This window comes from the organism of the source record quoted next, unplaced genomic scaffold, assembly GCF_019419815.1.
Source record: "Pyrus x bretschneideri cultivar Hongxiangsu unplaced genomic scaffold, Pyrus_bretschneideri_v1 Contig40, whole genome shotgun sequence".
In the NCBI taxonomy this organism is placed as follows: domain Eukaryota; kingdom Viridiplantae; phylum Streptophyta; class Magnoliopsida; order Rosales; family Rosaceae; genus Pyrus; species Pyrus x bretschneideri.
In genome coordinates, this window is record NW_025999724.1 from 2,276,430 (window position 1) to 2,285,526 (window position 9,097).

Below are 9,097 nucleotides of genomic sequence, written 5' to 3' on the forward strand. Positions count from 1 at the left end.
ACTTGAATTATTGGGTTGTTGGGAATTTATTGAGCTGAACGTTGATTTACAGTTATTTATTTGCATAATGGATCTCTTTTTTCATAGTGAGGTGCATAAAGAATCAAAGATGCAAAATTTTCTTTTTATTTGCCTTTTGGATTTGTTTGACCTTATGCTTTAGATCAGGGACATTTGGGATTTGTGTGTTTGATGATCTTCTGAATTGGGTTATGCAATTTGTTGATCCTATTGGGTTTAGAAAGCTAGGTATTTAAAGAGCATATGATGCAAGGATAGATTCTAGTTGCATGTCTTAATTTGAAGCAGAAAGGTCAGAGTTTGATTTAGCTTATTGAATTTCATAGGCTAGTCTATGCTTGAAGATACCGAAAGCTAGGACAATAGTTCTTAGCATTGTCTTTATTGGTGAGGTTCACACTGTCTTGATCTCGAAAGCTACAATGATAGTTGTCTAGTATTTATTTACCATAGAAATAATCTTCCCTGAAGGTTATATAGGACTCATAACATTTTAGGTAATCTGATACAAGATTATCATTGTTTGGTATGATTTGACTTGTTAAGAAAAAGATTGATATGCAGGAGTGTGTACCTGTGATCTTTCAAATGTTGTATTGTTTAGGAAGAGTACTTTATCCCTAATATTTTATGCTCACAAATGTTTATTAATCAAATATTCATCATCTTTATGAAATTAGGAAGAGTGAGGACAAGGTTGTGGGTTGAGCTCTCTTCACTGGTTGCAACAACAACTTGACCGTGAGTTAAGCAAAATGGAGTTTTTGGCTCCCATGGAATTATTTAAAGTCACCAACTTCTTGGCCAAAGAACATGACATTCTGAGGGTTTTTTTTCAACATGTCTGATGAAAGGAAGAGTGCATATATGACTACTTTGTTGCAGACTTGGATGCATAATGACTAGACCTGGTATTTTCAACCCGACCCAACCCGACCTGTTAAAATTAGTATTCGGGTGAGTGCTAAACGGGTCGGGTGGTTAACGAGTCAACCCGTTAAATAACAGGTCATTTTGGGTAAACCCGTGAAACCTTTTAATCACCTGTTATTGAGGACTTTTGTGTAATTTCAATAGTATTGATAGAAAACCCTCAGGTCCCTCACTATTCTCTGCCGCACGTCGTTGCTCTCTAAGAGATCGTTGTGCTTTTTCCCTTTTGGCCCCGATTATCTCCCTTATATTCTTCTCTCAAAATTTTTACTGAACTCCACCAATCTCTCTCTGGTAGGGATGGGCAAACGGAACAACGAGTCGGGGCGGGTAATGGCAGTTCGGAACGGGTATGGGCCGGTTCCTACTTTTAAAAAAGAGAAACGAGGCGGGCCTTTGTGATTTTCGGTTTAGGCCGGTTCTTGGAGTAAAGGAACCGTGGGTACCTGGACTGGCCTGTTTGTAATTAAAAGGGACGGACCAGATTGATGAATAAGTTACCATATCTAATCTGAACCGTTAGTTTTAGTTTACCCTAAGTCCTCAATCTCTCTCTCATCTCGACTCTCACTCTCACTCAGACTATCTCATTTCTCTCTCTCTCTCTCTCTCTCTCTCTTAGATTCTCTTTCTCTAAGACTTTCAGTTTCAGTCCCTCCTCAACAGTTCCCTCGACTCCAATCGTCTTCCCCCTCACCAACCGTCAATTCTCCTCGGCGAACACAACAGCACCACCCATAATCATCCTCGACAACATCCTAGAGAACCCAAGGACCAGGCCATCACCCATGCTGTTGATTTTCTTGTCTTCGACAGCAACCCCATCACCGTCGTCGAGGACACTGGTACCAGCCATCATCCCTCTAAAATTTAGGTAATTTTGAATTAGGGTTTTGTTAATAATTTGAAATTTTGAATTTTGGGTGTAGCGATTTTAGGGTTTTTAAATTGGAATTTGGGATTTTAGGGTTTTCGAACTAGGTTACTAGAGTTAATTTTGCAGTAGATTGATGATTGAATTGATAATTTTGTAGTAATTTGGCAAGCTTTGATGCCTTCTAACTTCTAAGTTCTTAGGGAAATTAGATACTAGATTAGTAGATAGTGTGAGTCTGTACATTTCTTCTTCCTTTTGAGTTGAGTTGGATGCAAAAATTGGTCAAAATCTTGGTCTGCATCAGCATCACAATCATTTTTCATGGAGCTTTCGAGCCCTGCTCTGAGTTTTACAATATGTAGTCTCAAACAATTTGGTTGGTCTGTTATAGCATGGAGTTGTGTTCTGCATATGCATTAGTATTTGGCTTTACCCTCGGCCCCTCATCTATATATCAAATTCAGCTTTGATTGCTGTCGCATTAGGGAGAAAAAAAAAAAGAAGGGAAATAAAGAAAAGGGACAGAAGGAAGGTGCGCGAAAGAGATATTGGGCTTGAAATTTGGCTTTCAATGCATTTGAGTCTGGAATTAGGTTAATTTCTTGTAGGCTATACGTCGAGCCACCTTAATTCTTGTGTTCTTACTTTTGTATAACAATAGACTCTTAATACCAATGTTAAAGTTTCGATTTCAACTTTCATGAAGTTTTTTAACATTACTTGATCTGGAACTTTTGAGGAGGAAGAAGAAGAAATGAGGGGCAGCATAGAGACAATTTTTCTATAATTTTGCTGGATGTCCTTTGTTGGCTAATCATTGCAAGCATTAGGGAATATTTCATTCACTTGATCCTATACACATAAGGAGAATGAGAATGTGGACAATAGTTATTCCCATATCTAATAAATCATTCCTTTTTCGGATATTTTGTATGTTGATTTAATTTTTAGATGTTGGATGATGTAATATTGTTATTTTGGATGTATTGTTAATCTATGAACTTGGATGTTGGACTTTGTATTTAGATTGGATGTGAATAATGGTGAATTTGTGCAAAATCTGCATAAATGTAGTCTGTGACTTTGTGCAGTTTGCAATCTGTGCAAATTTGTGCAGTTTGCAATTTGTACAAATTTTATTATTATTATTTTTTCAAAAAAAAAAAAAAAAAGGGGACCCGTGGACCTGCCCCGAACCAGCCCGTTTCAACCAGGCCTGGTAATGTCCGATTCCTATATTAAAAAATGTAATCCCCGGCCCAGCTCATTTCCTTTGAACCCAGGTCCGGTCTGATCCCTTCAAAATTGGGCCCGTGCCCGGCCCGTGCCCATCTCTACTCTCTGGTAAGCTCTGATTCCCTTCCACCTATTCTTTGAATCAGTCATGTTTGCGAACTAATGGAACCACCTCGACCAGAGAAGTTAACAAGGATGTTGGGATTGGAGACGTTCTGCAGATAGGACACGTAGGGTTCAACTTGAGGTGGAATAGGTGTCTACAATCTAGCAGCAGTTGCAACATGTTGCTGTTTTTTTTTTTTTTTTTTTTTTGGAGTTGGTCACTCACAATGTGTGGAATTCTTGCTATTCTCGGTTGCTCTGTTGACTTTTAGGCCAAGAGGGTCGGAGTTCTTGAGCTTTCCCACATGCAATTTCCTAATTCCTTTCTTCTTATTTTTTTAAGTGTTTTTAAACGTTATAATTCTTAATTATTGGTTGAATTAAGAGCAGTAGGAGGCAGTAGAGTCTTTCTTTTGGAGCTTGGCCTCAGAGTAGAACATTTTTAGGTAGCTTTGAATCATGTTGTCATCGAGAATCCCTTCCACTGCTTCGGAGTAGGCAGTGGAGTCTTTCTACAGATTGGATGAAATGTATATACAAAAAAAAAAAAAAATATTAACAGGTGAAACGGGTGACCCGTTAGCTTAACGGGTTGGCCTCGGGTGACCCGTTAAATTAACGGGTCGGCTAGAACCCGATCCAAACCCAACCCGTTTACAGGTTTAATAATGACATCTAAGTGATGGTCCAAAGAATATGAATGCTAGTTTTTTGCTATGATGTGCTCGCTGCCATAATAACATATCAGGAAAAATTGTCAATGTTTTGTAAAGCTAATGACTGATTAGATGACACCATGATGGTGAATACCTACTTTTTGTTGATATTATGATGTTTAGGCAGGTTAGTAATATGAATGCTAGTTTTTTGCTATGATGTGCTCGCTACCATGATAACATATCAGGGAAATTGTCAATGTTTTGTAAATCTAATGACTGATTAGATGACACCATGATGGTGAATACCTACTTTTTGTTGATATTATGATGTTTAGGCAGGTTAGGAATATTTTGTTGACAATCTGATGTGTAGGCAAGTTATGAATATTTTGTTGACGATATGATGCCTAGGCAGGGGACTAGTTTGTTTAGGTTGGTTATGACGGTTAGATAGATGTACTTTGATGTAAAATATTAACTTTAATGAAGTTGTTTCCTACTCTTTGTTTGTTCCTAATGTTTTTTCTTCATTTATTTACTATTATACAAAATCCACCTCTTGAAAATCTCTTTAGTTTAAGGAGAATCAAGTTTTTTTATATTTGAAATGGTAAAAATCATTCCTTCTCCTCATTGACATCATGTAACAAAATATATCCATGAAGAGTTAACTAATGCTCCTAAGAATTTCTTTCCATGTCCTTCTAGCTCATCAAGCACAACTCTATGCTCATTCACATTATGCAGAACTCCATACATATGTCTAAAAGAAGAAACTACTACTTAAGCGAGAAAATTTAGATATTAAAGTAAATTCTTAAATTTATACAAAAAAAAATAAACAAAATCATTTTAGTGTGTCTATGAAATAAAAAAGTAATTTAATTTTTTCTTACTATTATATACTATATCATATTTTATTAAAAAATATATAAAATATTTGATTTTGGACAAGAGCATTTTAGTAATCATACTAGTTTATATTCCGATTCTGCTAAATTAGTAAACAGTTTTATGGAATTCTATTCAGATTCCAGACAGTTTCAGTAAACAACTTCAATAGGAATCGGATTTTGATTCCGTCTCATTTCAATTCCTCCTCAATTCATTTTCTCTCAATTTGATTACAGATTAGTAAACACACCCTTAGTCCTTTATCCGCGCCAAACAAATAACTAGGACAGCAACTAAGCCAATCCTAGCTAATCCTAGCTAAGGAGTCCAAACAAATGCAGCCTTATAGTATAACTTTAATTTTCATGAAATATTATCAAATATTGTGTCAAAACATGAGGTTGCAGAAAGTTCATGAAAAGTCTCATTCTTAAAAATCTTCTTAGCATTTCCCTTTTGGCATATAAATCTTAAACAGATCAACCCTTCAACCTTTTTCGTAGGTGATTGAAAGGATGGCTTGAAGCAATTTTTTTTTATATATTTTAAATAAATGATATTATCGACATTAACTTAATGGGTTTGGAGAATGAGAGCAGGAGTTGGCTAAGCTAATACAAATGCTCTAACAATCCTGACATTTCAGTAATTATAATATTACTACTTTTAATATAACACCATATTTACACTAACATAAGAAAATAAAAATAAATAATTTTTACATATTTTTTAGCTTCTCAAACTGTTTTAATTATTAATTAAATAAACTAAACAAAATCAATAACTAAGAATAAACATGAGTACGTGAAAATGTGAATGTTTGTAAATTATTTATAAATTAATTAATTTTAGACTCGAGATTGAGAAAATAAATTAATTGAATAAAAATCAGCCTTTATTAAAAGTTGGGAAAGGTTGATTGACCACCTCGAAGGTCGCAAAAGGGCACACATCTAGAGATGGACAGACAACGGTCACAAGCATGGACCAAGGTACTCGAAAGCAAAAAGAGATTATTTTTGGATTTTTTTTTATCAAAGTTATCAGATCAAGTGATTCGAGTATTTGAAATTTTATTGAATAATAAAAAATTATTATAGTTTTTAAAGAATTAAAACCGATAGACCGTTTAATAAATTTCAAATGTTTGGATCACTTAATCCTGTGATCTTGATAAAAAAATCCTCAAAATCTAATTAAAGATGATATATATATATATATATATATGACCAGAACATCAGAATAAGAACCATCAAAACTCTATTTTACATAGTCAAACTTAAAAGGGAAATGTTTATTTATTTTATTTTAATTTTTTTCGCTTTTCATTTTGCCCAGTGTACTATTTAACACTAAAACCTAAATTTTAATGATATTAAAGTCATACTTTTTTTGTTGCTATAATTAAAATCTTAATTTAGTAATAAAAAGTAACTAAACTTTTAATTTTGCATGCCAGTAAAATACACGTGGCAGACCAAACGTAAAAAATTAAATGAAAAGGTCAATATACCAAATGAACAATTGCTCATTTAAATTTAGAGTGACCGACTATTCAATTGTTAGATTATCTTTAAATGAGTTGTCAAATTTTTAATATAAAATATAAATTTAAAAGCCTATGTGGTACTTTTATATTTTACAATTTTTTTTCTCTTCATTTTATTTTATATATCAAATTAAACTATTATTCATTACGTTATTTTCTTTTCATAATTGTAAGAAATATTTGGAGAGCTAAAATCGTGAAAAGCATTTATTAACCAATTAAAAATGGATTTCAAGTTGCTGTCAATTTTGACAGCCACCATTGACAGCCACCACCTTCGCTGTCATTTTAAGTCATACCACATAAAAATTTGCTGGAAAAACAGTAACATTGTATTTTTTTTGTCTGTCATGGATTTTTTAGAATATGCTCTTAGATACTAAAAAACTATAAAAGTCAACAGTGGACCTTGAAAGAGGAGAAAATAGAGTGCTACTCGTGAGTACTCACCTTTTGATTTTGCCATTGTTAATGAAAACTTGTTACAATAGTGACGAAAAATTAAATTGAGTACTTAAAATAATTTTTTAACGCTATTTATAATTTAACAAAAATTAAAGTTTCTCGCTCGTAAGAGTATATTCTCAAGGTATGAGAAAGTCGTCCTTCTGCTTGTATTGAATAATCCGATCAAAAACCGTATGAGAAAGTAGATGATTAATATTATTTTTACCGAGTCAGGCAGACAATGGCGATTGACCAAATCATCAAAGCAGATGTGACAATCTTATATATTTAGCTATGCATTCAAATATGGCACCTGCAGCGAAATTCAATATTCATTTCATAAAAAAGAACAAAATGAAAGCGCCAACGCCATGTTCAACATTGTAATCGGAAAAGAAAGATGGGATTTCCAGAGAAAGTATTATTTAATATTAGAAGATTAATTCATTGAATGTGTTTGTTTAATTAGTTTACAGAGTCACGCAGTCTGGAAAAACGCCATGAACATTCCCTGGCAAATTTGGACAACAAAAATCATTTGGCTTTCGTAGATTTACACAAGCAAAAAAGAAACTAAATGATATGGTGCTCCGTCCGGGTCCGCATATGCATGCCCTTCAACGTATTTCAGGCTAAATTTCTTACGCACCCTGAAGCCACAAAAACCTTCGCAAAAAACACTACAGGTCAGAACTATTTATACATACATACATACATACATATAAATATAGTTTCATAAAGTTAAAGAATAAATTGAAATAAAATGAGAGAGATAAGACAGGCAAATAGTATCGGAGCTCCCTTCAATCCAAGAAAGGAGAGGAGAAGGAATTCACATCTCCTGGGTCATGCAAACCCTTATACTGCGCAGTTGCCTTACCGTGCGCACCCCAGAGGTATCCATGAACCAGCAGCAGTGTAAGACCCTCTCTCCCTCCTGCTTTTGAATCAAAGGGAGCTCCCATTTACTCACATTTACAGATCTACAAACTAAAAGACAAACCGTAGTCGTGAAGAGAAACCCTAGTTCCACTTGTGAAGAGGGATGGTGGTCTAAAGGGACTTTAAATAGAGATGGGGGTGGGGCTCATGGGACTAATGGGAAAGAAACCCTAGTTTGGTGAGAGAGGACCACATGATTGGATCGAGAAGTAAATATGGTTAATGGGGGGTCTGAAGAAAATCGGAGAGTTAGATTTTCTATTTATTAATTTCTGACGAAAGTTCGATGCATTGGGTTGGTTTTGGAAACAGAGACTGTTAATGGCAGACAACGGCATCTTTCTACATTTCTTGTTTTCATAAAGGTAAGAAAAATCTGGCTCAGGGTTTTAACAGACAGTCTAACTATTACCTATTTCAAAGAGAAGGCCGATTCTAGCTTTAGAAATAGATCAGTGGCACACTGGCACTCGCAACGGCTAGATTTTGGTTTATAGTTTGATATTTCTCCCACACAGATATTTTGATTATTTTTTACGGTTTGTAATCTTGCACAATAATTCAAATTGTCTACTTTCTATTAAATTACTTTACATTTTTTAAAGATATTTTTTTATAAAAAATTTAACTAAATACGAAATCAAGTAGTCATTAACAGTTATTTCAATCAGTTACTCACTAAAGTTTTGCCCATGTAAATTAAATAGTTAAATAATTTTCAATTTGATTGATTTTTTTTTTTTTTTTGCAAATGCGATTTTTAAAGAGTGAACTACAAAATAAATGGTTGTTATTATCATGAGAAATAGAATCAAGAATTTAGAACGACTAAGTTTGACTGATGAGATATATAAAAAAGAAGTTGGCTTTTGCTAATGTGAATATTAGTAAATGGGTAATAAAGAAAAAAAAATTAACGGAATCATAAATTTGGGGATCTTCAATGTTTTAACACTGCTATGCTTGCAAAGACAGGATGGAGAATTTGGAAGAATCCGGAATCTTTACTTGCTTTGGTTCATCGTGACAAATATTTCACTGGCCATTTCAGGAGGCGAGGTTGGGAAGGATTCTTCTTGGGAGTGGAAGGGGCTCATTCAAGCGAGAATGGTAATGGGAAGGGGTGTGCGGCGGAGAGTGGGGGATGGTGGGAGCATCCGGATCTGTGAGGATCCTTAGGTTCCTAAACCACCGACATATAAGTTGTGCCATCCAACAACTTGCGGGCTACAATGGTGAGGGAGCTAATGAAATTAGATGGCACGGCATGGAATGAGGCTATGCTCATGGACCATTTTACTATTGAAGATGTGCATCAAATATTGGAAATTCCGGTGAGTCGACGGGATTGCTCTGATTGGCTAATTTGATATTTTACAAGAAATACGGATTGTCGGGCTATAAAGTTGCGATGTGTCAACACAACTAAGAAAA

General features: G+C 34.6%; 1 long non-coding RNA gene across 1 annotated transcript; it reads right to left on the reverse strand.

Moving 5' to 3' along the window:
• Positions 1-7,160: 7,160 nt before the first annotated feature.
• On the reverse strand, positions 7,161-8,401 carry LOC125469161. Its single transcript, XR_007251521.1, has 2 exons — positions 7,602-8,401; positions 7,161-7,387 (listed from the first exon to the last, which is right to left on the reverse strand). It is a non-coding gene; the product is annotated as an uncharacterized LOC125469161 (long non-coding RNA).
• Positions 8,402-9,097: the final 696 nt, after the last annotated feature.